Source organism: Leucoraja erinacea, chromosome 3 (genome assembly GCF_028641065.1).
Source record: "Leucoraja erinacea ecotype New England chromosome 3, Leri_hhj_1, whole genome shotgun sequence".
Lineage (NCBI taxonomy): Eukaryota > Metazoa > Chordata > Chondrichthyes > Rajiformes > Rajidae > Leucoraja > Leucoraja erinaceus.
Genome location: NC_073379.1, coordinates 31,455,338 through 31,482,816, shown reverse-complemented (window position 1 = coordinate 31,482,816; position 27,479 = coordinate 31,455,338).

The following is a 27,479-nucleotide window of genomic DNA, read 5'->3' as shown; positions in this document are numbered from 1 at the left end:
TTGTGTCATGACACTTATCTAAAACAAGGTAAAGATGTTTGGGAGCGGCCATTTTGTGAAAGGATAACATGATGAGGAGGAGAATAAGAACTGGCAACGTCATAATTAAACCATTCTCCAGCCTGATAAAGACAATACATTAGTTCACTCAGTCCGTGGATGAGTGACAACATAAAATGATTACATCAGCGTCATGACAGCCTTGGGCTAGTAAAGAACAAAGGCTTCCTTTGGAAGATAGAAGGGAAAAATGTGTAAAATAAGGGCAGTTCGAAACATCAGGAACACCAACCCGGGAACAACCATCATGAGAGGGAGGGTCCTGAGTTTGGACTCAGAGAATATTATCCTGCTCCCCCCCGCAGAGTGAATCTGGCAATTCATTCACATGGTCTTGTGATTTAGTATCAAAATTAGAAGCTGGATTAGCAAATCAACTCAGAAGTTATAAGAAATAGTAAGATTAAACGAGAACTTACCAGTTCGAAGTTTGATCTGTCTTTTATGAGGAGTTATGATGAGGGAATACGTGAAGAACCCGTCCAGCACGCATGCGCGACATACTTCAAAGCAGCGGTGTGGAATCACAGAAGACACAATAATTGAAATAAACATAGTAAAGAAAAGGAGAACTTAAATATCAGTTGATCTCTATAATTGAGGGTGGGAGCGGAGGGCACGTAATCCCTCATCGTAACTCCTCATAAAATACAGATCAAACTTCGAACTGGCAAGTTCTCGTTTAATCTTACTATTTTACTTCGGAGTCACGTGAGTGATACGTGAAGATTTTAAAGCTCTGTCAAACCGTGTAACAGTTCATACTTCACTCACTGCCGAAGTCATTCGAGGGAGGAAGTATGTTATCGTAATCAACCATGAATCTGTTTGTAAAAACAATAATGGTGTTTAGTAAAGAATAACAAAACCAAATGCTCCCTTGGGCTTAAATTATATATTTGCAGATTCTAATACTTTTTCTGCAAACGATACAGGTTCTGCCAGCGGCTTGTTATAAAAAGTTTGGATTGTTTTCTCCCTAGACCACCCCACTGTAGCCAGGATGTGGTCCATAGGCACGTCCATCCTCTTAGCCACCATGTGGATGCTGTCCTGGTGGAGTAAGATTTGTACATGTTAGTATTTACTCCAGCAGCTCCCAGTACCTGCTTGAGCCATCTTGAGATAGTTTGGCTCATCACCCGACCATAAGGTTTCTATTGGCTGACCCATGAGGCTTTTTTTTCTCCCTCGGGAATTTCTTGTTGTGTCGATGTAATTCAATAAATGGGTCATGACACATAACCGTGGTTCAAGTGGGTATACCCGGAATTCCATGACTGGACCTGATGTTCCTGGTCTGCTCTGTTTGACCAGCCCCTGAATGGTAAATGAGACACGGTCTGGTATTATGACCATATTGTCCAATCGTAGTAGATGGAGGGACTGGACTCTTTGTTCTGAGATAAGTGCCATCAGCATGACCGTCTTCAGGGTTAGCTGTTCCAGGGTGAGGGACCTGGCTGGTGACCATCCCCTAAGGTACGTCAGGACCACACTGACATCCCAGATTTGGGTGTACCTAGGTCTGGGGGGATTAGAGTTGATATACCTCTCATGAGTTTGATCACCAGCGGGTGGTACCATATGGCCTGTTGTCCTGGTGCCTGAGTTAAGTAGACTGACAGAGCACTTCTGGCTGTGTTAATGGTGCTGTAGCTGAGTCCTTCATTGTGGTGAAGGCCTGCCAGGAACTCCAGTACATTGGTTATTGTAGTAGTTGAATATGTAGTGCCTGTATTCGAACAGTATCTTTTCCACTTCTTGATGTTTGCCAAATATTGTTTCCTTGTGGGCATGCGGTGGGATGTTGTTATCGTATTGATAATGCTGTCTGACAATCCCAGGCCCAGCAGTGGTCTTTTCAAATTCTGCAACCCAGTAGTTAATTTATCGTGGCATGGGTAGCTTATGCCTGATACCGGGTGAGTTTAAAAAGTCTGGGCTACTGGGAAAGTCATGGGGTTTCGATGACCATGTCGAGGACCACTGGGATCCATGGCTGTGTAGGCCAGTCGGGTACTTTCAAAATGCCTGAAGCAATGTATCCATTGCCGCTGCCTCAAGGTCTGGTTCCCATGTGACATAAATCGGTACGTGGTGATTCAATCGGAATGCAAAGACATCGATATCTGGTGTTCTATATTGCTTTGTAATTTCAGCAAATACTTTGGTTTAATATGTCTGCCACAGTATTTAGCTCACCTGGTAGGTAGGTTGCTGATAGTCAAAAATGTTTGACGACATACCATTACCAAATTGTTAAACAAATTGTCACATGATATCGATTTTATTCCGCCCATGTGGTTTAGTATATGCCACCACATGATATTATCAATTTATAACAAACATGCAGAATGGTGCACTATTGAACAATATGCTTTTAACACATAGAACGCACCCAACATTTCCAACTAGGTTTTATGTCCAGTGTCTGTAGTGATGATGACTCCAGATTAGTCCATTTACCACCTGTTCTGGATATGGGTTATTTTGTTTAAACACTAGCACCTTAGCTCTAATGGAAAGGTTCAAGTTAAGTAGCTGGTAATGCTGCTACTAATTTCCCAATTACTCTTGCCACTTTGCCGAATGGTTGGTTGATTGTTAACCATTAATTTGTTACAGGTTTGTGCCAGATACGCTGACTCTCCTTTTGGCAACGGTATAGGCAAGTGGACTGAGTTAATTGAATACCAGATAGTCCATAGTTGTGGATGATGTCAACGTAGATTTATCTGGATAGAGCCCAGACTAAATACATTTTTAGTAGCTAATGCTGCTGATTTAGCTATTTCCATGGTTTTGTCTGTCGTTAAATATCATCGAGACATGCCATGACAATATTGTTCCATAATAGTGTCAGGGCTGGTTTGAATACCTTGGAAAACAGTTTTGGCTCATATTTGACCCATTAGTCAATAATTTATACTGCCATAGTTACCCCATCCAGGTAAATTTTTGGTATCTCCGAAGATCTTATGAATGGGTACTGAATAGTATGCATCTTTTAAGTCGATGCCTACCATAAAGAATCTTAAGGAAATCCACGTTAGGCAGTTACAAAGTTTTCCATTAAAGTGTGTATACCTGGTGAAAAATATTCAAGTGGTCAAGTCAATGATGGTGTGATATTCACCATCTTTGGGTTTTTTGGTAATTTTAATATGGTTCCAAAGGTTCAAATTAAGATTTCTTTATGACCCCTTTGTATGTCTTCTCCAGTTCAGCTTGTCCCTCATGTTTCCTTTTTAGTGGGAGGGAAAAACCCCTTTGGGGTGCATGCTGAACTGGTGGCAAATTTTCTTAATTCAATTTTTGTCCTTGAGTACTTTTGGTATAACTACCAAGTGTGATAGTTCTTCATGCTTCCAAAACCAGGTGTGGTTTCTTCCCCCTGTTAGCACAAACCCTTCACCTTTTATGTGATGGTAGGAACCATACTCACCTACCTCCACTGTTGTTTAGTAGTGTTCTGGTTTCTTCAGTTTCTGGTTCCTTGTTTGTCGGGATGGTGTTGTTGGGGGGTGGCACATTTTCCATGGGGCCCGCTCTGGGCCCATGCCTGAAAAGGCTTGCTGAGACTGGCATGCGGGGCCCGAGCTTTCACCAGTACCATAAGTAGACGCCTACTGGTGGATGCATGGAGGTACTGCTGTCTGGTTTTGTGTGGTATGCTCATTCCAGGTCCTGCCCTCATGATGCTGAATATCTTGGACACTTCATCCAGTTTTTAGGCTTGGTTTGGTAACTTTGCCAGATAGTAGGATCTGTGGTTGTGAGGTCGGCGTTCTCACAGTCCTGTGAATTTTTTAGGTTGAGGGCTGGTTCTATGACTTCCTTCGAGAGGTTGCGGATCGCATACCATGTTGAACAGTAGGGTCAGGTGTTTTGCCATACTACCCTGCCCCTCTGGAATGAGCATGCGAAATGATAGCCGACGTCAGGAGTATCAATATTGCAAACCCCCAACAATGGTAGGCACTTTGAGCAGATGTAATTTTGGGGAGGCGTGATAAAGTCCAAAGCCTCATGATTACCTGTCTTGGAGAGGTTTTTAGAAAAGCTGGCCACCTGTTTAGGCTGTAACGGCCATCTCGCTCATGGTGTAGCCACGTAGCGGTACTCACACCCAGCAGCTCTTCCTGGTCCTGTAACTCAAGCATACACCCAATGTTGTTCAGCCAGTGACCCCTCTTCTTGACCAGCCCAGCCCTGGTCACCATCGATCTCCTCGATCTCCTACAGAGACAACGAAATGCATTGAAGGAGATGAAGGAGATGGCCAGTGCTGTTAGTGCACTGAAGCGGGAGTGTTTGTGCTCCCTTGGCGAGCTTGCCCCAGCTCCCGAGGCAAGTCTCACTGGAGTTTTTTTGCTCCATGACCTTTGTCTAAGGCTTGGAGACAGACACTTTCTCGCTTTTGGGCGGTAGTTTGAAGTGCCGGCTCTCTGAATGAGCTGGGCTGTCCGTCTTCCGTGTGTCTGTCTCCAGCCCGACGATAGGTTTCGAACTTTGCTCAAGCGGCTGCCTCTGCTGTTCTCGGGCGGCGAGTCTCCTTGTCGGAGTTGCAGGGATTACTGGCCGGTTTGATGTTAATTTCCCTCCAGTCCACTGCTGTTGGTCAGGCAGCTCTAGCGGACTGGACTTCGGCTCGGTACCCGTGTCTGTGGACCGCAGCGTGTGCGGTCCAGGTGCCGCCTCTCGCCCCCTCCACTGATGGAACGCTACTTCCCTGGAGTCGAACGGGGCTGTTTTCCTCGGTGCTGCTTTCCTCTCTCCAGTTTTCCCCTGGAGCACAAAGAAGAGCAAAGTTTGGCAACTTGAACCTGTGGGTAAGTACTTACCTAATGGTCCATTCTTTCAGCTTGTAGCGGGAGCGCCCATACTCCCGTTCGTCGCTGTTGCACTGCGTGAACGCTCATGTCGCGCATGCGTGCTGGACGGGTTCTTCACGTAGTCACTCACGTGACTCCGAAGTAAAATCAATGGTTTGCATGTATCTTTAAATAACTTGAATGCTAATAAAGAATCATGTGTATTAAACCTTGGTTTAAAGTCTTTTGTTTAGCACATCAGTTAGTGGAGGTAATCAGAACAACACACTCATTAACCCCATATCAGGAATTTAACAAGATTAGGTGCAACACTGATTTTTACATATATTTATGTTGAAATGCATATGGTGCAATATCAGCAGTGATAATCTGACCCAACTGGAAAATTAGGTAAAATGAGCAACGAGTGCTTTGTTTAAGAAGGAACTGCAGATGCTGGAAAATCGAAGGTAGACAAAAATGCTGGAGAAACTCAGCGGGTGAGGCAGCATCAATGGAGCGAAGGAAATAGGCAACGTTTTGGGTTGTGATTCTTCTTCAGACTGCTTTGTGTTCCTTTACTGCTCTGCCTCGAGCCTCTTATTGCTTCTGAAGCTATGTTAGTTTGAATATGTTATTTTTTTAACATCATTTGTGAGCTGGGATTGGAGCCATTCAGTTTTGCAATGTCTGATATCGTTGTCATGGCAACCAACTTGGTTTGATTTCAGCGGAAGATCTGGCATCATATCAATTTTAGCTAGAAAATCCTAATATATTGCCAAGCAGTAGTTGTACAAGTCGAATTCATCCCTCCCTTTCACTAACCGAAAGAATAATATTGCATTCAGTACAGTACCTCTAGCTTAGGGCAATGTGACATACTTTGTGTGACTCACTAAAGCTATTGGCAGCTTCCACTGTTTCTGTAATGTATCGCTTCATTTTAAATGTGTTTAAATCCAGTCATAGATTCACAGCTTCCAATGCAAACTTCTGCAATTAGTAATCAAGTCCATTTCTCTCAAGATTACTCCATTTTAACTCACAGATCTTTATCTCAGTCTCTTCCACCATTCAACAAAATGTATCAATTTCACAGTGGAAATAAAACATTGATCTGACATTATTTACCTTTTGTGTAAGGGAGTTCCAAAATATTACCATTCTTTTCATATTGACAATTTCACTCCTGAATCTTTTAATCCAGATTCAGGGATGGTTTCTTCCCATTTGTTATCAGGTAACTGAACCATCCTACTGCAACCAGAGGGCAGTCCTGAACTACTATCTACCTAATCAGGGACCCTCGGTCGTAATGGTAATACACAATTACAATTGACATCACAGTGTACAGATGCCATGGTACAGATGCTAACAGTATTAGCAACAAAGGCTTTACACTGTACCTCGGTACAATTGACCATAAACTAAACTAAACTAATCTTTAAACATTCGATGAATCCAATGCCATGGGATTAAAGTGGCTTTGTGGTAAAAGATCAATCATGATGTTTTGGAACACTGGAGTAGGTACAAGAAACTGACTTGCCAATTCCTGCTTCTATTTCTGATGTTCTTCACTCTCCTTGTAGTTTGTAGAGAGCAGGTTTAGTTCTGGTAAATCTGCAATGCAATGCTTCCATGACCTTCATTTTCCTTCCTTAAGCGTGGTCAATGAGATGTTCAAGGTGTTCTAGGTGTAGTCCAATCAAAGCTGCAACATAAGATCTCTCGCCTTCTGCTCCTGTATACATCTAAAGTCCAGCTATTGCAAATGCCCACAACATTTCATTTTCATCTGAGCATAACACCACAAAATCATTCGCAAAGATGGACTACTCATTAATCCATTTGGGTAATTAAATTTGCATAATCTTTAATTTAACTGTCCAAAGAAATGCAGCACAGCACTGCTGCCTGGATTTTCTAGTCCATGTTGCTTAAGTGCGCATGAGTGTGCCCTATTAGCGGTGACTAGTTGGGGCCTAGGACTTAACAAGATTGCATCGGCGAGACCAAGATGAGGGTTTTGCCGAACACTTGCGCTCACTCCCAAGGCCTATTGGATCTCCCTGTTGCTAACCATATCAACTTCTTTTCCCGTCCCCCCATTGACCTTTCTGTACTGGGACCCCTCCATTGGCAGGGTGAGGCCATGCACAAACTGAAGGAACAGCACCTTGTTTTCTGCTGGGTAGGTCACAACCCAACGTTATGAATATTGAATTCTCCAATTTTAAATAACCTAACAGTAACCTTCCCAACCACTCCCCTTTCTCCCCCACCTACTGTCCCATATCCCCCCTCCCCCCATTCCCTCTCGCATGCCCCATCTGGGCTCCCACCTGTTATTTCCATCCACCCCCTCCTGCTACATTACACCCTCTGGCTTCACAATCTGCAACTCTTCAAACCTGTCACACACCTTCTGTCCTTATCTCTGACCCTTGTTCATTGACCATCTGCCTATCAAAACCCTCTATGTTGATCTATTATCTTCCATGCCTTTTCCTGCCTCCTTTCTATTCCAAATGTATTCTCCCCCCCCCCCCCCCCCCCCCCCCCCCCCCCCCCCCCCCATGCACATACACACACATTCAGTCTGAAGAATGGTCTCAGTCTGAGATGTCACCTATCCATGTTCTCCAAAGTTGCTGCTTACTCTGTGGAGTTACTCCAGCAGTTTGTGTCCTATTGGCATTCTCCTTAACCGATTAAAATGTCCATCAAAGATAGATACAAAATGCTGGAGTAACTCAGCGGGACAGGCAGCACCTCTGGAGAGAAGGAATGGGTGATGTTTCGGGTCGAGACAACTTCATCAGTCTGAAGGGTCTCGCTCCAGCATTTTGTGTCTATCCGGTTTAAACAACATCTTTTCCCTGGTATATACTCCATCCAGAGGGATCATCAGTCCTTGCCTTCATAAAAGTATCGTGTGGATAAGGTAACAAGATTTATTGGGGTAAATTCACCGTTAACCCTTCTAGCTTTGGTTATATTGATTGGAAGAAATGACTGTTTGAGATACCATGTGGACTCCATACATTCCACAACCTTCCTCAAAGAAAAACAACCATCAGAAGGAATTTGAGAAAGGCTGCTGTTCAGTGTCCTACATATTATATCTCCAAAACAGATGATCCCATATTTACCATTGCTGAAATTCAGTTGCAATAGATTTCCCCAAGCACTTAATAGATTAGCATCTGAATCAAAGTCAATGTTTCCATCTACATTCCCCACAAATCGTGCTAGCCATTGCTCTTCAACAAACTTGGAAATGTGATTTTCTATCCCCTAACCCAGGTCACTTAACAACACAATGAGTAGATGTAGCTACAACACTGTTGTTTGCTCATTCATCATTCACCATACTATTTAATTTTAAAGCATAATACATTTTAAAATGAAAAGAACATATGCATGACTGTCACATTGATTGCAATAGTTAACATCACATTTTATTGATTGCTTCCAACTGGACAACAGAGGCAAGTCCATTTGTGACTCGTAGCATAATAAAGCACTGTAGGTAATCGTTCTGACTCTTTGAAATAGTAATGCCCCTGTCCCACTTAGGAAACCTGAACGGAAACCTGTGGAGACTTTGCGCCCCACCCAAGGTTTTCATGCAGTTCCCGCAGGTTCCCGGAGGTTTTTGTCAGTCTCCCTACCTGCTTCCACTACCTGCAACATCCGGGAACCGCACGGAAACCTTGGGTGGAGCGCAAAGTCTCCACAGGTTTCCGTCCAGGTTTCCGTAAGTGGGACAGGGGCATTAGGTAGTTGATCCCTCTGCCCTGCACTTTCTACATAACTCAACAATTATTTTCGCTTTCACATGAACAATCAGATCTGCCCTTTTACCTGTGGCTGATATTGGTTGAGAAAGGATGACTAACCATGACACAAGGTGGACCCCTAATTATCCCAATGGAAAAATGGAAATGGAAACAACAGGAGGTTTTTGTGAGGTAAGCTACTTGTCCACAATCAGTCTGATATCCCAAGCAGCACAATGGCATGGCTCACACCACGGTTCAATCCTGACCTCAGGTGCTGTCAGGGTAGAGTTCACATGTTCTCCCTGTGACTGTGTGGGTCTCCTTCGGTAGTCCCCGTAGTTTCATCCTTCAAGTGCTGGTTGATAGACCCCTGTAGATTGCACTTAGTGTGTAGATGAATAGCGGAATCAGAAGTGGGAGGGCGTTTGGAAGCTAATGAGAGTGTGGAAAGGATTTTTAAAAAAATGTGATTAATGTAGGATTAGTGTAATAGGTCATAAGGTCATGTCATGTGATAGGAGCAGAATTAGGCCATTCAGCCCAAGAAGTTTACTCTGCCATTCAATCTTGGCTGATCTTTCTCTCTCTCTCCTAACCCCATTCTCCTGCCTTCTCCCCATACCCACTGCTGACACCTGTACTAATCAAGAATCTATCTATCTCTGCCTTAAAAATATCCATTGACTTGACCTCCACAGCTTTCTGTAGCAATGAGTTCCACAGGTGGTTGATGGTTGGTGCAGGTGCCGTCCACTGAGGCCTATTTCCATGCAGTAACTGTTTATGACTAAGATTGTAGAAGATGCAAAAAATGAACATGGTGTTAACATTTGATGAATAATCGTGGCCTTTGAAATCACAAGATTGATACTTCTTGAATAACGGGAATTTTGCATCAACACCTTTTCTGTCTGTCACACTTCACGCACAGTCAGCCAGTCTTTGTTCCACAAAGGTATGAAATGAGGAAATCCATGTTTCCAATTTACAGATTTGATGTAATTGGACAGGTGCTTGAAGTGTACTTGATTCCTCCCCTCTTCTATCCACATACAGTAGTTGGGTTCCTAAAATGCTAAAAAAAAATATACGTCAATCAAAGTTAGTAAGATTTTACTCAGAACATTTTTGAAAATAGCTGACACAGCCACAAAGAAGCTTACAACTGAAAAAAGAACAACCTGAATATATACATAAAAGAGGTTAAAAGAAGTAATTAGACTGAAAGTAGTTTGGGAATGCCAGGTTGTAAATTAAACAGAAAGTATGTTCAAAATCCCTACTTTTCATCTCAATAGCATTGTGTAAAGAGCTTTGGGCTGTTTTTTTTTTGCTGATTTATTATCACACCTGCTGATTTTGCATTGGGATGGACGCGACAATTAAAACATACACCTGCAGGGACTTTAAATATTGATGAATAAAAATGTGTTTCCTTGTGGGCGCAAAATCTTGATCAGCCTTGATTGGTTTGACCTCATAAATGGAGACCTCAGTAGTGAAAATTGAATATTTTTCCTTAATGCAGGTAAATTATTTCTACTTAGTGGAAGGTCAGCAATCAGAGAATATAAATTAAATGTGACCGCCAAGAGGCTAAATCAAAAATGAAGAGATTTATTTGGTGAACAATCAGTTATTCTGATCTGAAACACCTAGCCTGAAAAAAACTGAAAGTGTATTCAAATGTAGTCTCCAAAATTTAATCAAATCAATTTCAAAATAAGAGAAAGATAAAATTGCAGAGATATAGCACATGAATCTCAAGTGGTTCATTGACACAGTCTGTGTTGCATTTGTCCATTCAGTCTGTAATGTATTGGTTCCCCTCACCTCTCAAACAGTCACAGGTTGGAGATAGATGATGTGTAGGAAAGATACATTACTCCCCATTTGTAGAATCTGGGAGAGGTGGGGAGAGGGAGGAGTGGGGGATGTGAAGAGAATTGTAGGGTAAGATAGTGGGGAAATGGATTGCTCTGTGTCCTTGCCTAGAATCAATGTGCCAAAATGGCTGACTTCTGTATTATAAGGGAACGTGTGGAAAATGGAATAAGTGAATATATCTCCCAGAGAACCAACAATAAGTGCAATGGACTGACTGGACACCTTCCATGGTTTAGATTCCAAGACATTTAAAGATTTTATATTTATCTTTAATTAATGCATTTTCAGTATCAAGAGAACCGCTGCTACATCATTTCCTAACCTGATCTAATTTCAATAATTACTACATCTTATTTCCAATTGGCAATAAAATTATTTTTCATTGTATTTTTAAGTATTTTTCCAGTACAGCTGAATTATTGTAAGGAGGGAAATTTAAGATTATTTTTATTTGCAAGATTCCAAAAACAAATCTAAGGATTGAATCCCATTATGTTGGCCATAGGAATCTTCTTATAAAGACAAAATGAAACCTATTGAGAATTGTATATTTGCATTCCACCAAAATCCCAACTCCTTGGCATCCAATGCAACATCCTCTGGACATGTTTACTGTTTTTTTAAACTTAAACAAATGAATTCTGATTAAATTCAATTATTTTCATCTGTTTTACATTTAAAATAAAAAAAATTAACAACTTTTGGGATTTCAATAGACCAACAAAAGCAAGTTTCTGCAAGAATCACCTTCAAAATTGTTCATATTTCAATTCAAGAAGAATCATCCTCTATCTCCAAGGTAGACACAAAATACTGGAGTAACTCAGCGGGAAAGGCAGCATCTCTGGATAGCAGGCCCTCAGATGACCCTGAAACGTCTCCCATTCCTTCTCTCCAGACATGCTGCCTGTCCCGCTGAGCTACTCCAACATTTTGTGTCTACCTTCGATTGAAACCAGCATCTGCAGTTCTTTCCTACACATCATCTATCTCCATCCTGACTAATTCATACATGTATTTTCATTGAATTTATCTCAATTCAAACTGTCAATGATCAGGCTTCACACACTTTGAAGATGGGACTGATCACTGAGCCCACGTGGTGACATTTTCCAAGTCAATCGAAAATTCTAATTAACACCTTCTTAAATATGCTTAGCCTCTTCCTATTTCAGACTGACATTTTGTTGAACTAATTGTGGGTTTGTTAATAATACTTCCATCCATGCTGTTCATTTTCTTCTCTTCTTCCTCCGTTAGCATGGACAGCTCCTTATGATACTGAAGATAGACACAAAAAGCTGGAATAACTCAGCGGTTCAGGCAGCATCTCTGCAGACACTTTTCCTCTCCTTTCCCCTTCTCTGCAAAACCAATACATGTGGGTTTTGCTACCAATGCCCCTATTCTATAAATAAATAAATAGATTAATATATAATTTCCAAACTCAAAAGATTGTACAATGCCCCGATTGTATAATTGGTATATTAATCACTTGTAATAACACGTGTAAATGGAAACTTGGATATGTTGTTTATGGCTGAGGAGTCTGGACCATTTTGGAATGAATGGTGTCCACCATTATTTTTAACAGATAGCTGGCATACAGGGGGGAAATTAAAAAAAATAAAAGCTGAAGTTATTCTACAATTGTTCCCAAAGGCATTGAGTGCTGAAATGCTGCCTCTTCATTAATTAAATAGCTGTTTCTAAAACAATTGTCTTATGGAATTTAACATGATGGATGCAGTTGAAATTCCTCTGTCTGGGGTGTCAAGTACCAAAGGTCAAAGTCTGAAACTAAGTGTTAGGCATCTAGGAGAAAGATGAGAAGTCATCTCTCCTCCCAGTATTATGCGGATCTTTGGAATACTTTGTCCAAGAGGAAAATGGAGACTCAGTCACTGATTATATTACACAGTGGTGCAGCTAGTACCGCTGCCTCACCATCCCTGAGGCATGGGTTTCCCATGGAGCTTCAGTTTTCCCCCACATCCAAAGGATGGGTGGATTGGTAAGTTAATCAGTCATTGATTTAGTCAGTCACAGAGTTAATTGCCATAAGGTGTAGGTGAGTGGTCAAACTCGAGGTACCTGATGAAAATGTGGTGATTAGTGTAAATGAGTTGTTGATAGATGGAGCAGACTTGGTCGGCCGAAGGAGTTGTTTCAGTATGTTTCACTCTATGACTCTTTGAGGGGAGTGATGCCAAGTTAAAATATCAGCCATGCTATTATTGAAGAGTTGAGAGGGTACAAGAGGCCAAAATATCTAGTCCTATTTATTTTGTTCTTGGTTATTATAATCTAACTTTGTTTCATTTTGCTTTCAAACCATAATGTTAAATCAAAATACTCTTTATTGGAAGCATTGGAAACCATCTATCTATATATATATAAAACTCAAATCAGTCCGCCTGCAGTATGGATCCCTTCCTGCCTTTCGATTCGTTGACGGCTGCTCCTTCCTCAGCTTCCAACACACTTCGAAACAATGTTGCAAGACAGGAACACTGAACTTTTCACTGCTGCAGCAGGCAGGGATTTTTTTTAAAGAGGCAGGGCAGTGCTGGAATCTTACTTTTGAGAACGGCTTCAGTTCCGTTGGAGGAGACGGGTGCATGGTGGAATATTGGGTTGGGGGATCACACCATTGGGGGAGCAGACCCAACGGGTCTGCACTTGGTCTAGTATATATATAAAACTCTCGCCCCATCCGACCGCCTGCCGTCCGGAGCCCTTCCTGCCTTTCGATTCGTTCCCGCCGTGCGATGTCACAATGCCCGATGCTCGCGGACATCCAATCGCGATGCCCGACGCTCGCAGATGTCCAATCGGAATGGATCCATTTGCATGTACGGCTTCCAGCTGCGTTTCTTCCTTTGATTCCCTGCAACTCCGAAACCAGACGCAGAATCGCCGACATCTTTTCCATTTCGGTAGAGATTTCGCTTTTCTTTCTAAGTATCCGCTCCTCATTACATTTCGTCGTGTTTAAGTACACGTTTTTAATCAAATCCTTCACCCCCCCCCCCCAATATTTCAAAAATAAACTGGCTTCTCACCCATGGAAGCAGCACCAGCCCCAGCCCCTGATGAACATTCCATTGTGTGATGTCACAATGCCTGATGTTCACATATGTCCAATCGGAATGGATTCATTTACATATGCCTTTGCAGGAGCCCCAGCCCCTGATGAACGTTCCATCGTGTGATGTCACAATGCCCAATGCTCAAAGACATTGTTGCCATAGAGGGAGTACAGAGAAGGTTCACCAGACTGATTCCTGGAATGTCAGGACTTTCAAATGAAGAAAGACTGGATAGACTCGCCTTGTACTCGCTAGATTTTAGAAGATTGAGGGGTTATCTTATAGAAACGTATAAAATTCTTAAGGGGTTGGACAGGCTAGATGCAGGAAGATTGTTCCGGATGTTGGGGAAGACCAGAACAGGGGGTCACAGTTTAAGGATAAGGGGGAAATCCTTTAGGACAGAGATGAGAAAAACATTTTTCACACAGAGAGTGGTGAATCTCTGGAATTCTCTGCCACAGAAGGTAGTTGAGGTCAGTTCATTGGCTATATTTACGAGGGAGTTAGATGTGGCCCTTGTGGCTAAAGGGATCAGGGGGTATGGAGAGAAGGCAGGTACAGGATACTGAGTTGGATGATCAGCCATGATCATATTGAATGGTGGTGCAGCCTCGAAGGGCCGAATGGCCTACTCCTGCACTTAATTTCTATGTTTCTATGTTTCCCTCTCCTCACCCCTCTCCCCTCTCACACCCATCTCTCTCTCTCCCCCACCCCCCTTCCCTCTCTACCACCACCCTCTACCCCTCTGTCCCTCTTTCACCACTCCCCCTACCCCCCCTCCCCACTTCCACTTCTATCCCCTTACCCCACGCCTCTCCCACCCTCAACCCCTCTCTCTTCCCCTCCCTTCCCCTCTCTCCCCCACCCCTTCCCCTACCCCTCTGTCCCTCTTCCACCACTCCCCCGTCCCTCTTACCACTCCCCCTACCCCTCTACCCCTCCCTCCCCCCCTCCCCCTCTCCCCTCCCTCCCTTCCCACTCTCTCTCTCACCTCTCTCCCACTCTCTCCCCCCCCCTCTCTCTCAACCCCCCTCCCCCACCCCTCCCCCCCCCTCCCCCCCTCCCCCACCCCCTTCCCCCAATCCCTCTGTCCCTCTTCCATCACTCCCCGCTACCCCTCTCCCCCCACTCCTCTCCCCCTTCCCCCTCTCTTCCCCCCCCTTCCCCTCCCCTTCCCCCCTCCTTTCCCCTCTTCCCCCCCCTCTTTCCCCATCCCACCCACCTCCCCTCCCCCCCCCCCCCCCTCCCCCACATCTCTCTCCCCATCTCTTACCCCCCCCTACCCCACTCTCCTTCCCTCCCATATCTGTCCCGTTTCCTCCTCCTCCTCCTCTCCCCTCCCTCCCCTCTTCTCACCTCCCCTCCCCCCACCTGTGTGTTTGGGGGGTGGTTAATGTGAGTGTGATGCCTCAGCCCCTCCCCCGCAAATGCTGTTGGGGAAACAGACCCAACGGGTCTGCACTTGGTCTAGTATAATCTTAAAACCCTTGTTCAATTATCTCCCACTCTTGAATTCTAGCTCTACTTTAACTGTTTTGGTAATCATATATAATGTGAAACTTCATACTTACAGTCAGACACCTTTATCAACTTTCAATACAGTGACTGTCCATGTGCTGTCTCTTACAATATCAAACATCAAACAAGTATGAATCGGAAAGGTTTAAAGGAACATGGGTCAAATGCAGGCTCATGGGACTTGCTTAGGTGGGGCAGTTTGTCAGTATGGATGAGTTGGGCTGAACTGCTGGTCTCTGTGCTGAATTCTGTATGAAAATGAAGTGTGACTCTTAAGTATGAAAACAAAAACCTTGCCGAAAACCGAAATAAAACCAGAGAATAGTGAAAATACTCTGCAAGTATCATGCAGCATAAATAGAGAGAGAAACAGAGGTAATGTTTTGTTAATATTGGCTAAATCAAATACACCATAAAATGGAGGATCCCTGCACTGTCAGAATTGCTTAACTCTTGTCAACTGAACTTTACAGGCTTTGATTGGCTCCAGCCAGTCTAGGCTTAGACTGATATGCAGGATGGTGAGGGGTCCGGGTGTTCTCCCTGTTTCTCTTAAATTGAAAACATGTATAGCAGTTTTGCAAACTAATCTTAAATGCATCATTTTTATTGGATCACTGCAAAAGTATTGTAAATAGTATAAATAATGTTGCAAGACAGTCATCCTGTTAATCGATGATTGGTCAAACTGTTCAGCCTTGGAGAAATTGTTTGAATCTCAGGGCACATGCTTCAATGTTTGTTCTTGTTTGCTTCCTTCTGGAGCTTTCTTTCTTATACAATGTACAGTATTAGCCACTGTATTATTGGGTTAGGGAAATGCCTGTCATGTATGAGGTTAATTGATATCTGTGATTGGATTGTAAAGAGACCACCCCCATGTGGTTCGGCCCCTCGAGATCCAGGGATCTATAAAAGTCCACTGCCACGAGGTCCTGCATCGATTTTCTGGGAGAGCGCTTGGGACTGCGTGACATTCTGGAGTGTCTCTGTTTGAGCGAGGCCTTGAGGGCTTGATCAGGCAGATACGAGGATCGAGCCTGCGGTGGTTAGGTACAGTAGTTTGGAACTGTAATTGTGTTTTGTCAAAATAAAGATTAGTTGCGCAGGTGCTTGATTCAGTGGTGTTTGACTGAAACTAGACTGGGGGAATGCTTAGAATGAGCAATTTACAATTTCAGATATATCATCACATCTAGGACGAAGTTAAAAAGTGAACAGGATTTAAGATGAAGCAAAAGAGGAGAGATGGAGAAATAAGAGTGAAATGGTGAATGCCAGAGGATACTGAATGGCACAAGTGTCGGAGGTGCTGGGGGAGAGACAAGATTAATTTGTCTATTTGTTCATGGAATGTGGATGTGTGTGTAATGCAGGCGCGTATTTAAGGATTATATCAACATTCTCTCCATCTTTAATCACTTCACTGTTGAGGATGCAAATAATGTTCATTCATGTTGATGGGTCTGAAGCTAGGCTAGATAAGGACCACATATTTATTTACCAGAGGGATATTGTTGGATCAGTTGGGTTTGCATCACTTGTGTTACTGAGACCAGCTTCTATTTTTAAATTTGAGCTTTCTTTAATTTCTTGAATTTGATTTCTCTAGTGGCTGTGATAGAATTCAATTTCATTACCGTTCGCAGCTTAATAAGTTTCCACTCCATTGTGGGGGTTAAGCGCCAACAACATCCAATAACTGAAGTAATGGGAACAATAGTGACAGTGAATATCCTTATTTTATTCTATAAGACTATAGTTCCAGGCAATTCTGAAGTGCAGCGAATCATTATAGGGTAAGAAACAAAGTAGCAACTAATTGAAAGTCCTGATTGCCAGCTTTTATATATTTTTATTAAAAGTTGAATTATTAATTAATTAAAATGTATTAATATTTAATAATATGTATTAATATTTAGTTATATATCTCTGCATTGATGACAAAGGAGATGTCCTGCTTTTCTGTGATCAATCCTTTCACACTATTCATAAACCTTGTTTCAATTTATATTAGATCAAAGTTGATGAATCTGAAATAATTTTGCATTCATAATTATATCTTCCAATATTCTAGATACACAGCAAACGTGCAGGAAAATTGAAATGTATCATTGGAAAAGGATGTAGCATATGTCATTTCAGTAATAGGAATGTTATAAATTGAAATGTTTATTAAAGATGCACTAAACTGACCTTGACTTATTACGACTGAAATGAAGAGTTGTCGATTATTTGAAATCCTTTGTTGAAAGGTTACTGATTTATAGACCGCAATTGTCATCAACTGCACTGAGATGTATTAGCATATAATTTCTTCATATACCCAAGAACCACAACATTTTATCATTTTGTTATTGAAGCTTTCAGAAGCATACAGGAATGATTGAATGTGTTTTTATATTGCCTTGTAGCATTATCAAACAAAGATACTCCAAATTCACAGCCGACTCTCTCCTCCCACCTCAAATATAAATTTTAGCAGAACTTCATCTTCTTCTGCCTCTCATTTACCTTCAAGTCACTGTTTCCAGTACATTTTTGTACCACCACAACATTAGTTGGCAGCACTGTGGCACAGCAGTAGAGTTGATGCCTTACAAAGCTTGCAGCGCTGGAGGCCCAGGTTCGATCCCAGCTATGGATGCTGTCTGTACGGAGTTTGTACATTCTCTCCGTGATCTGCTTGGGTTTTCTCCGAGATCTTCGGTTTCTACCCACACTCCAAAGAGGCACAGATTTGTAGGTAAATTGGATTGGTAAATGTAAAAATTGTCCTAGTGTTTGTAGGATAGTGTTAATATAAGGGGTTTCGTTGGTCGACATGAACAAGGTGTGTCGAAGGGCCTGTTTCCGCGCTGTATCTTTAAAACTCTCAAACTAAAAACAAAAACTAAATTAGCAGTGACAAACCAGGAGTAAAATGCACAGAAGGAGCAGATTTTTTTTTAATGCATTCAAAAGCATTCAATTAATCAAAACGCAGCAAACCCCACAGAGCAGGTTGATGGTCCATGAGTTTTAGGGAATAAACTTAGGTCAATAGCTGTGGGAAAATGTATTTTGTGCAATAGTCTGAAGAGTAAGTTAGGAACACATGTAGCAATATTGGTGAAGGGAACAATTACAGTAGTGAGGAGAGGAGATTAGATTGAGAGTGTATTAGTTTGTTTCTACACTAACCATCTTGCCTAAAAACCCTGTAACCAGATGCATTTCCTGCAACTACAGTAGCTCTACCAGCTGTGTTACTGTGCATAGTCAGAGTTCAAATTTATTCACATATCAGGCCAGCACAGGACAGCCAGAGACTCCTTCATATCTGCCAACCCTGCCCAGAATCAGTCTTTCAACCATTCTATCAACGTCATAAGGTCATAAGGTCATATATAGAATAGTAGAATTAGGCCATTCGGCCCATTAAGTCTAATCCACCATGGTTGATCTATCTCTCCCTCCTAACCCCATTCTCCTGCCTTCTCCCCATAACCTCTGAGATCTGTACTAACCAAGAATCTATCTATCACTACCTTATTCCTAGTGTTCCTTCTGTCTATGTCCTAGTGTTCTGATTTTATTTTTAAACCTCAGGTACAGTAATAGAAATGCAATCCTGATCACTTATTCTCATCCAGAATTTCCGAGAGAAATTGGTAGTGTGGTGTTGAAAATAAACTCACCCACAGAGATCCATATGTTGGGTCTCTTAACATCTATCAGAAAATTCAATTTTGACATGTATTTGTTGCACCACTTCGGAAATCCTAGGCCAATGTCTTTAAAAAAGCGTTTTCTGAAACATTTATCTCTATCAATATAATTAGGATCTTCCAGGATAACAGGCTTGCACTTTTTAGACCCATTAGTATGTTTTCCCATCATCATTTATTTTTCTGACATTGTGTACACCCATTCTCAATTTTCAGGAGGATGATGGAATTTACACGTGATCAATAAAAGTTCAATAGAACAATTTCAACCTCCAGCACTTTCTTTCAAGATTTGATCAATAAAATCCCACGACTTAGTGTGAAAGTTCATAGTTAAAGGCCACATGCAATAATTGTAAGCAGTAAGGCATATTATAGGCTTTAGGGCTCAACACCGTGTTCAATGAATTCAGATAACCAGACATTTCCAATTGTCATCAATAAGTCACATGAAAGATTATCCACCTATTTGTTTTTTCCTCTCTCCACAAAAGCTGTCTGATCTGTTGAGTACTTCCTGCATAGATTTTTATAAATTTCAGATTTTTAACACATGCAATTTTCTGAATTTCAGTGCCAACATTGTTTTTTTTTCATTCTCCTTGATATTTATTCATATCGTTCTGTGTACAACTCCATCAGACTGAGCAGAGATAATAGACAAGCCTTTATCACCTCTCTCAGCCAGAACCACCATCATTGGTGCCATTCAGCCTCTTTCTTTCTCCACCCCATCACAAACATTACATTTTTTTAACTCTCGACATCTCCCTTGCCCCTTCTGTTTGTTTTCTAATGTTTCCCGCTTCTGAGATCATCAAGCTGAAACATTGACTTTGCTTCTCCATCTGTAGTTGCTACCTGATCTTCTGATACCTCTTGAGACATAAGAAACTGAAGATGCTGCAATCTTGAGCAAAAAACTAAGTTCTGAAAGAATGTAGTGGGCCAGGCAGCATCTGTGGAGGGAGTGGAATAGATGATATTGTGGGTTGGGACCCTTCTTCACACTGATTGGAATAGGAGAAAAACTGGAAAAGAGAGGTAGTTTTGAGGCAAAGTCTGGCAAGAGATAGGTGGATACAAGTGAGGGTGAGGCGAGCTGGGTGAGGGGGATGGGTGATTGGCAGATGGGTGGAGAGAGAGTGACAAATGTTAGTTGAAAAGGAGACCAAAGGGAAATTGGTGATTTCAATGTTTAACCATCTGGAAGAAGAGCATCCAAAATTCCATTGGGTAGTTTGCAACCCAATAGTATAAACATCAATATTTTAAAATTCAAGTAATACCCCCCCATCCCATCTCTTTCCCCTGCCCCACCTCGCACCCTGGTGCACACATACGTCTCCCATTATCTGTCACCATCCCAGAATCTGTGCTCTTTAACCCTCCTTTGTGTGCTCATCTTCCATGCCCGTCCCTTATTTTCACTTTATCCTCACATAGAAACATAGAAATTAGGTGCAGGAGTAGGCCATTCGGCCCTTCGAGCCTGCACCGCCATTTAATATGATCATGGCTGATCATCCAACTCAGTATCCCGTACCTGCCTTTTCTCCATACCCTCTGATCCCCTTGGCCACAAGGGCCACATCTAACTCCCTCTTAAATATAGCCAATGAACTGGCCTCAACTACCCTCTGTGGCAGAGAGTTCCAGAGATTCACCACTCTCTGTGTGAAAAAAGTTCTCCCTCATCTCGGTTTTAAAGGATTTCCCCCTTATCCTTAAGCTGTGACCCCTTCTCCTGGACTTCCCCAACGTCGGGAACAATCTTCCTGCATCTAGCCTGTCCAACCCCTTAAGAATTTTGTAAGTTTCTATAAGATCCCCTCTCAATCTCCTAAACTCTAGAGAGTATAAACCAAGTCTATCCAGTCTTTCTTCATAAGACAGTCCTGACATCCCAGGAATCAGTCTGGTGAACCTTCTCTGCACTCCCTCTATGGCAATAATGCCCTTCCTCAGATTTGGAGACCAAAACTGCACGCAATACTCCAGGTGTGGTCTCACCAAGACCCTATACAACTGCAGTAGAACCTCCCTGCTCCTATACTCAAATCCTCTTGCTATGAAAGCCAACATGCCATTCGCTTTCTTTACTGCCTGCTGCACCTGCATGCCTACCTTCAATGACTGGTGTACCATGACACCCAGGTCTCGCTGCATCTCCCCCTTTCCCAATCGGCCACCGTTTAGATAATAATCTGCTTTCCCGTTTTTGCCACCAAAATGGATAACCTCACATTTATCCACATTAAACTGCATCTGCCAAACATTTGCCCACTCACCCAGCCTATCCAAGTCACCTTGCAGTCTCCTAGCATCCTCCTCACACCTAACACTGTCCCCCAGCTTAGTGTCATCCGCAAACTTGGAGATATTGCCTTCAATTCCCTCATCCAGATCATTAATATATATTGTAAATAGCTGGGGTCCCAGTACTGAGCCTTGCGGTACCCCACTAGTCACTGCCTGCCATTGTGAAAAGGACCCGTTTACTCCTACTCTTTGCTTCCTGTTTGCCAGCCAGTTCTCTATCCACATCAATACTGAACCCCCAATGCCATGTGCTTTAAGTTTGTATACTAATCTCTTATGTGGGACCTTGTCGAAAGCCTTCTGGAAGTCCAGATACACCACATCCACTGGTTCTCCCCTATCCACGCTACTAGTTACATCCTCGAAAAATTCTATAAGATTCGTCAGACATGATTTACCTTTCGTAAATCCATGCTGACTTTGTCCAATGATTTCACCACTTTCTAAATGTGCTGCTATCCCATCTTTAATAACTGACTCTAGCAGTTTCCCCACTACCGATGTTAGGCTAACTGGTCTGTAATTCCCCGTTTTCTTTCTCCCTCCCTTCTTAAAAAGTGGGGTTACGTTTGCTACCCGCCAATCCTCTGGAACTACTCCAGAATCTAAAGAGTTTTGAAAGATTATTACTAATGCATCCACTATTTCTGGAGCTACTGCCTTAAGTACTCTGGGATGCAGCCTATCTGGCCCTGGGGATTTATCGGCCTTTAATCCATTCAATTTACCCAACACCACTTCCCGACTAACCTGGATTTCACTCAATTCCTCCACCTCCTTTGACCCGCGGGCCCCTGCTATTTCCGGCAGATCATTTATGTCTTCCTTAGTGAAGACGGAACCAAAGTAGTTATTCAATTGGTCCGCCATATCCTGGTTCCCCATGATCAACTCCCCTGTTTCTGACTGCAAGGGACCTACATTTGTTTTAACTAATCTCTTTCTTTTCACATATCTATAAAAACTTTTGCAGTCAGATTTTATGTTCACTGCCAGTTTTCTTTCATAATCCATTTTTCCTTTTCTAATTAAGCCCTTCGTCCTCCTCTGCTGGTCTCTGAATTTCTCCCAGTCCTCCGGTATGCTGCTTTTTCTGGCTAGTTTGTACGCATCATCCTTTGCTTTGATACTATCCCTGATTTCCCTTGTTATCCATGGATGCACTACCTTCCCTGATTTATTCTTTTGCCAAACTGGGATGAACAATTTTTGTAGTTCATCCATGCAGTCTTTAAATGCCTTCCATTGCATATCCACCGTCAACCCTTTTAGAATTAATTGCCAGTCAATCTTGGCCAATTCACGTCTCATACCCTCAAAGTTACCTTTCTTTAAGTTCAAAACCATTGTTTCTGAATTAACAATGTCACTCTCCATCCTAATGAAGAACTCAACCATATTATGGTCACTCTTGCCCAAGGGGCCACGCACAACAAGACTACTAACTAACCCTTCCTCATTACTCAATACCCAGTCTAAAATAGCCAGCTCTCTCGTTGGTTCCTCTACATGTTGGTTTAGATAACTATCCCGTATACATTCCAAGAAATCCTCTTCCTCAGCACCCCTGCCAGTTTGATTCACCCAATCTATATGTAGATTGAAGTCACCCATTATAACTGCTTTGCCTTTGTCGCAAGCATTTCTAATTTCCTGTTTGATGCCATCCCCAACTTCACTACTACTGTTAGGTGGCCTGTACACAACACCCACCAGCGTTTTCTGCCCCTTATTGTTTCGCAGCTCTACCCATACCGATTCCACATCCTCCAAACTAATGTCCTTCCTTTCCATTGTGTTAATCTCCTCTCTAACCAGCAACACTACCCCACCTCCTTTTCCTTTCTCTCTATCCCTCCTGAATATTGAATATCCCGGGATGTTCAGCTCCCAGCCTTGGTCACCCTGGAGCCATGTCTCCGTGATCCCAACTATATCATAATCATTAATGGCTATCTGCACGTTCAACTCATCCACCTTATTACGAATACTCCTTGCATTGAGACACAAAGCCTTCAGGCTTGTTTTTACAACGCTCTTACCCCTTATACAATTATGTTGAAAAGTGGCCCTTTTTGATTTTTGCCCTGGTTTTGTCTGCCTGCCACTTTTACTTTTCACCTTGCTATCTATTGCTTCTACCTTCATTTTACACCCCCCTGCCCCTCTGCTCTTGTACCCATCCCCCTGCCACTCTTTTTTCTTACCTCCAGCTTCTTCTACCCCCCCACCTACACCACCCCCCCCCCCCCCGCCCCCGTATTCCCTGTTGCAGCTTTACAGTTCATTCCTCCTCTTCCTTCCTTATCTGACATGCTTTTGACTTATTTTTATCTCTATCCTTTGTCACTATATCTCCCTATCTGCCAATCGCTTGTACCTCCCTGTCCACTATCCACCTATCACTTGCTTGATTTGTCCTGCCCCCAACTCTGTTTTCCAGCATTTCTCCCCCCCCCTATTCCAATCAGTCTGATCCCGGGGTCCTGACCTGAAGCGGCATCAGTTCATTTCCTCCACAGATATTGCCTGGCCTAAGTTTCTCCAGCAATCCAGAAATTTTTGCAAGAACCTCAAACATTTCCTACTTTTCTATTCAGATTTCTACCATACAATGGGTTTTAAGTGCATAAGTTCACGTTCAAGGAGCAGAATTGGGCCATTCGGCCCATTAAGTCTACTGCACCATTCAATCGTGGTTGATATATTTTTCCCTCTCAACCCCATTCTCCTGCCTTCTCCCATAAGTCTTGGCATCCACAGCCATTTATATTTCAAAGCAATAATCCCCTCTATCAGTGAGCAATTGCAAATGTCATTGTATTGTATTGTATTGTAATTGCAATTAATTTATAAGCCAAGAATGTAAAAACATACAAGGAATTTGGTTTGCTATACAGTCATACCAAAAAAGCAACAAGACACACAACTACATAAAAATTAACATAAACATCCACCACAGCGCACTGTGATGGAAAGCAATAATTTATTATCTTCTTCCCTCCTTTTCTCCCACAGTCGGGACAGTAGAACCATCTGCAGTCAAGCGATCGAAGCACCCGCAGCCAGCAATCGAAGATCCCATGTCAGGGCAATCGAAGCTCCCACGATTGGGTCGGTCAAAGCTCCCGTGGTTGGAGCTCCCGAAGTTGATCCCTAACCAAGGGACCACCAGCTCTTCGATGTTAGGCCGCAGTAAGTACCGAGATACGGCACAGAAAAGTTGCATCACCGTCAAGGAAAGAGATAACAAAAGTTAGAAATTACATAGGAAATATCTAATATGTTTCACAGGAAGAGCAGCCACTGTAGCAGGAAAGTTATCAGGTATCAGATTAGAATCAGAATCACACTTTATTCGCCAAGTATGTTTTGCCAGGTCAGTCATACAATTAAAAGTAACTGATCACTCAAAAACATATTTTAACATGAACATCCACCACAGTAACATTCCTTACTGTGATGGAAGGTGAAAAGTTCAAGTCCTTCCCTTAGTTCTTCCTCGGTCATGGGCCTCAAGCCCCCTTAACTCCCGACGCAGGCGGCATTCTGGCCCTCCGCGTCGAGGCGATCAAGCTCCTGCATCGGTGGATGTCAGCACCCCTGTGCTGGACGATCAAACCTCACGTCAGGGCTGGTCGAACCTTCCGCGACATTGGAGCTCCCGACTCGGCCTCACCCAAGACTGCGAGCCTTCGATGTTGATTCCGCGATGGTTGCAGTGGGTGCGATCCCAGCAAGGGATCAGCTCCGATGTTAATTCCGCGCCCCACAGTGGGGCTCACGACAGTCTGAAGAGGCTTCCAGCTTCATCGATGGTAGGCCGCAGAGCCCGGAGAATGTGATCCGAAAATTGATCACATCTCCGGGAAGGTAAGAACCTGAAAAAAAGTTTCCCCCGATCCCCCCCCTCCCCACTCCCCACACATAAAACAAACCGAAGAACATTAAAACAAAAACTTTAACAAACTTGAAAATAACAAAAAGAGTGAAAAGACAAACCGTCATCGGGCTAAAGGATGGTGAGGCTGCAGGTACGGCCCATTTAAATAGCTCCGCTATTGTTATGCATATGCAAAGTAGTTCTCCTTTGTAAACCCAGCTGGAGAGGTATTGCAAAGAATAAGCATTTCATAAGACAAAATGGATTTGTGGCAGTTAGCCAGCTTAAAACACAAAAACATGCTTCATCAACAGTGGATAGCAAAACCCAGCTGTGCACTTTTCAACGCAAAAGACTGGCTTATGCATTGAGATGGACAGAAGGAAAGAACTAAAATCCACATGTGTCTGCATGTCCAATTACAAATGCGTACGTAACCCTCCATATTGAGAAAATTTGAATAGCTTTTACCTAGCTACTACATTTATTGCCATAGTAACAGGTTTTCTGTTTTAATAAGATATACTTACAGAATGTCTCACTCTTCCCTGTTTATCCCTTATTTCTCTCTCTCTTTTTTTTTCCCCAAGACTTCATTCGACACAACAAATGATACAACAGATCAAGGCATAACCAAAAAAGAAATTACATTATATAAAGTGTCATTTATAATACAACATTCCCATGGAAAACCTCCAAAGTCTCCGTGAACACGTTCCCTCTCCAGGGACACACATGCATGGACGTAGGCCCGAAAGAGGGGCAGGCAGCCGACTCTAGCCTGACCATCAACCGCCTGCTGCCTGGACCCGCGTATGGCCATCTTGGCCAGGCCCAGGAGTAAACCGACAGGTAAGTCCCACCCCCCCACTTGGCTCTCCCCACACCCTGCCTTGTGTCCAAACACAAGAATCGTAGGACTAAAATGCAACCAGAACTTTAGGAACAACCCCTTCAGATATTGGTACAGGGGCAGTAGCCTCTCACACTCCATATAAATGTGGAACATGGTCTCTTCCTCGCCACAGAAAATTCAGGCAGCGGACGAGCCCATGAACCGACTCAAAAGTTTGTTACATGCCACCGCTCTGTGCAGCACTCTCCACCCCAGGTCCCCAATGTAAAGGGGGACAACTCCCTTGTCGAGGGACCCCCACTGGGGACCTTCCCCACCTTCAGGTGGTAACACCGTCCGCCATGGTGTGTCGGGACGGGAAACGAAGGCAAGGAGGTGCAGAATGTGCAGGAACATTCTATACAGTGAGCGTCTCTTCGTGTCACAAAACGGCATGCTAATCATCTCAGAAAGGTGGCTCATGTTATGTGGAGCCAGTGCCCGAGATATATATCCCGGAACTGAGGCCCGATGAGCAGATCTGATGGAGCGTGTAAGAGCTCATTCAAAACCACTCTAGGCGCGCGCCTTTCCTCGACACCCGCCATAACTGGGTGAGGACCGGCCACTCCCGCAGCCGCAACATCCCCCTTTAATCCTGGCAGAAGATGCAGCCGAGAAAATCTTCTGGCAATCACGCATCCTCCGCAGGTCACCAGGATCGGTGAACATAAGGAGTACATCATCGGCATAGGCCGAAAGAACCAACTGCACCCCCGGGCCCGGTAGGGCCAGGCCTGTCAACCTCCTCCGAAGAAGACACAGGAACGGCTCCACACAGACCGAGTACAACTGACCTGACATGGGGCACCGCTGACGGACCCCCCTCCCAAAATGAAAGGGAGCCAACAACGCACAATTAACCTTCACAAGGCACTCCACTGCAGCATACAAGAGGCGGACCCGGGCCACAAAATGCGGTCCAAATCCAAACGCTTGCAACGTCCTGAAAAGGTATTCATGCTATACCCTATCAGAAGCCTTCTCCTGATCAAGAGACAGAAACGCAGCTGACTGACCAGTTCCCTGTGCTAGATGAATCAGGTCCCTAACCAGGTGGATGTTATCCTAGATAGACCAACCAGGGACTGTGTAAGACTGGTCATGGTGAATCAATTGAGACAGCACAGAGCCCAGGCGATTTGCCATCGCATGTGCAAAAACTTTATACTCTGTGCATAGGAGAGAGACCGGGCGCCAGTTTTTCAACAAGCGGAGATCCCCCTTCTTGGGCAGAAGGACAACAACTGCTCTACGCCACGAGAGGGGCGTCTCCCCGGTCGCCAGGCTCTCCCCCAGAACCAATATGTAATCACCCCCCCTGGATACCCCAGAAGGCTCTTACAAACTCTACCGTCAGCCCATCCAGCCCGGGGGACTTACCCCTCCTGAGCAGATGCAATGCACGAGTCAACTCCTCCAAAGATAAAGGGCCATCAAGAAGGTCAGCCACCTCCCTATCTACAATCGGTAGACCCTCCCACAGGTCCTGCTGAGC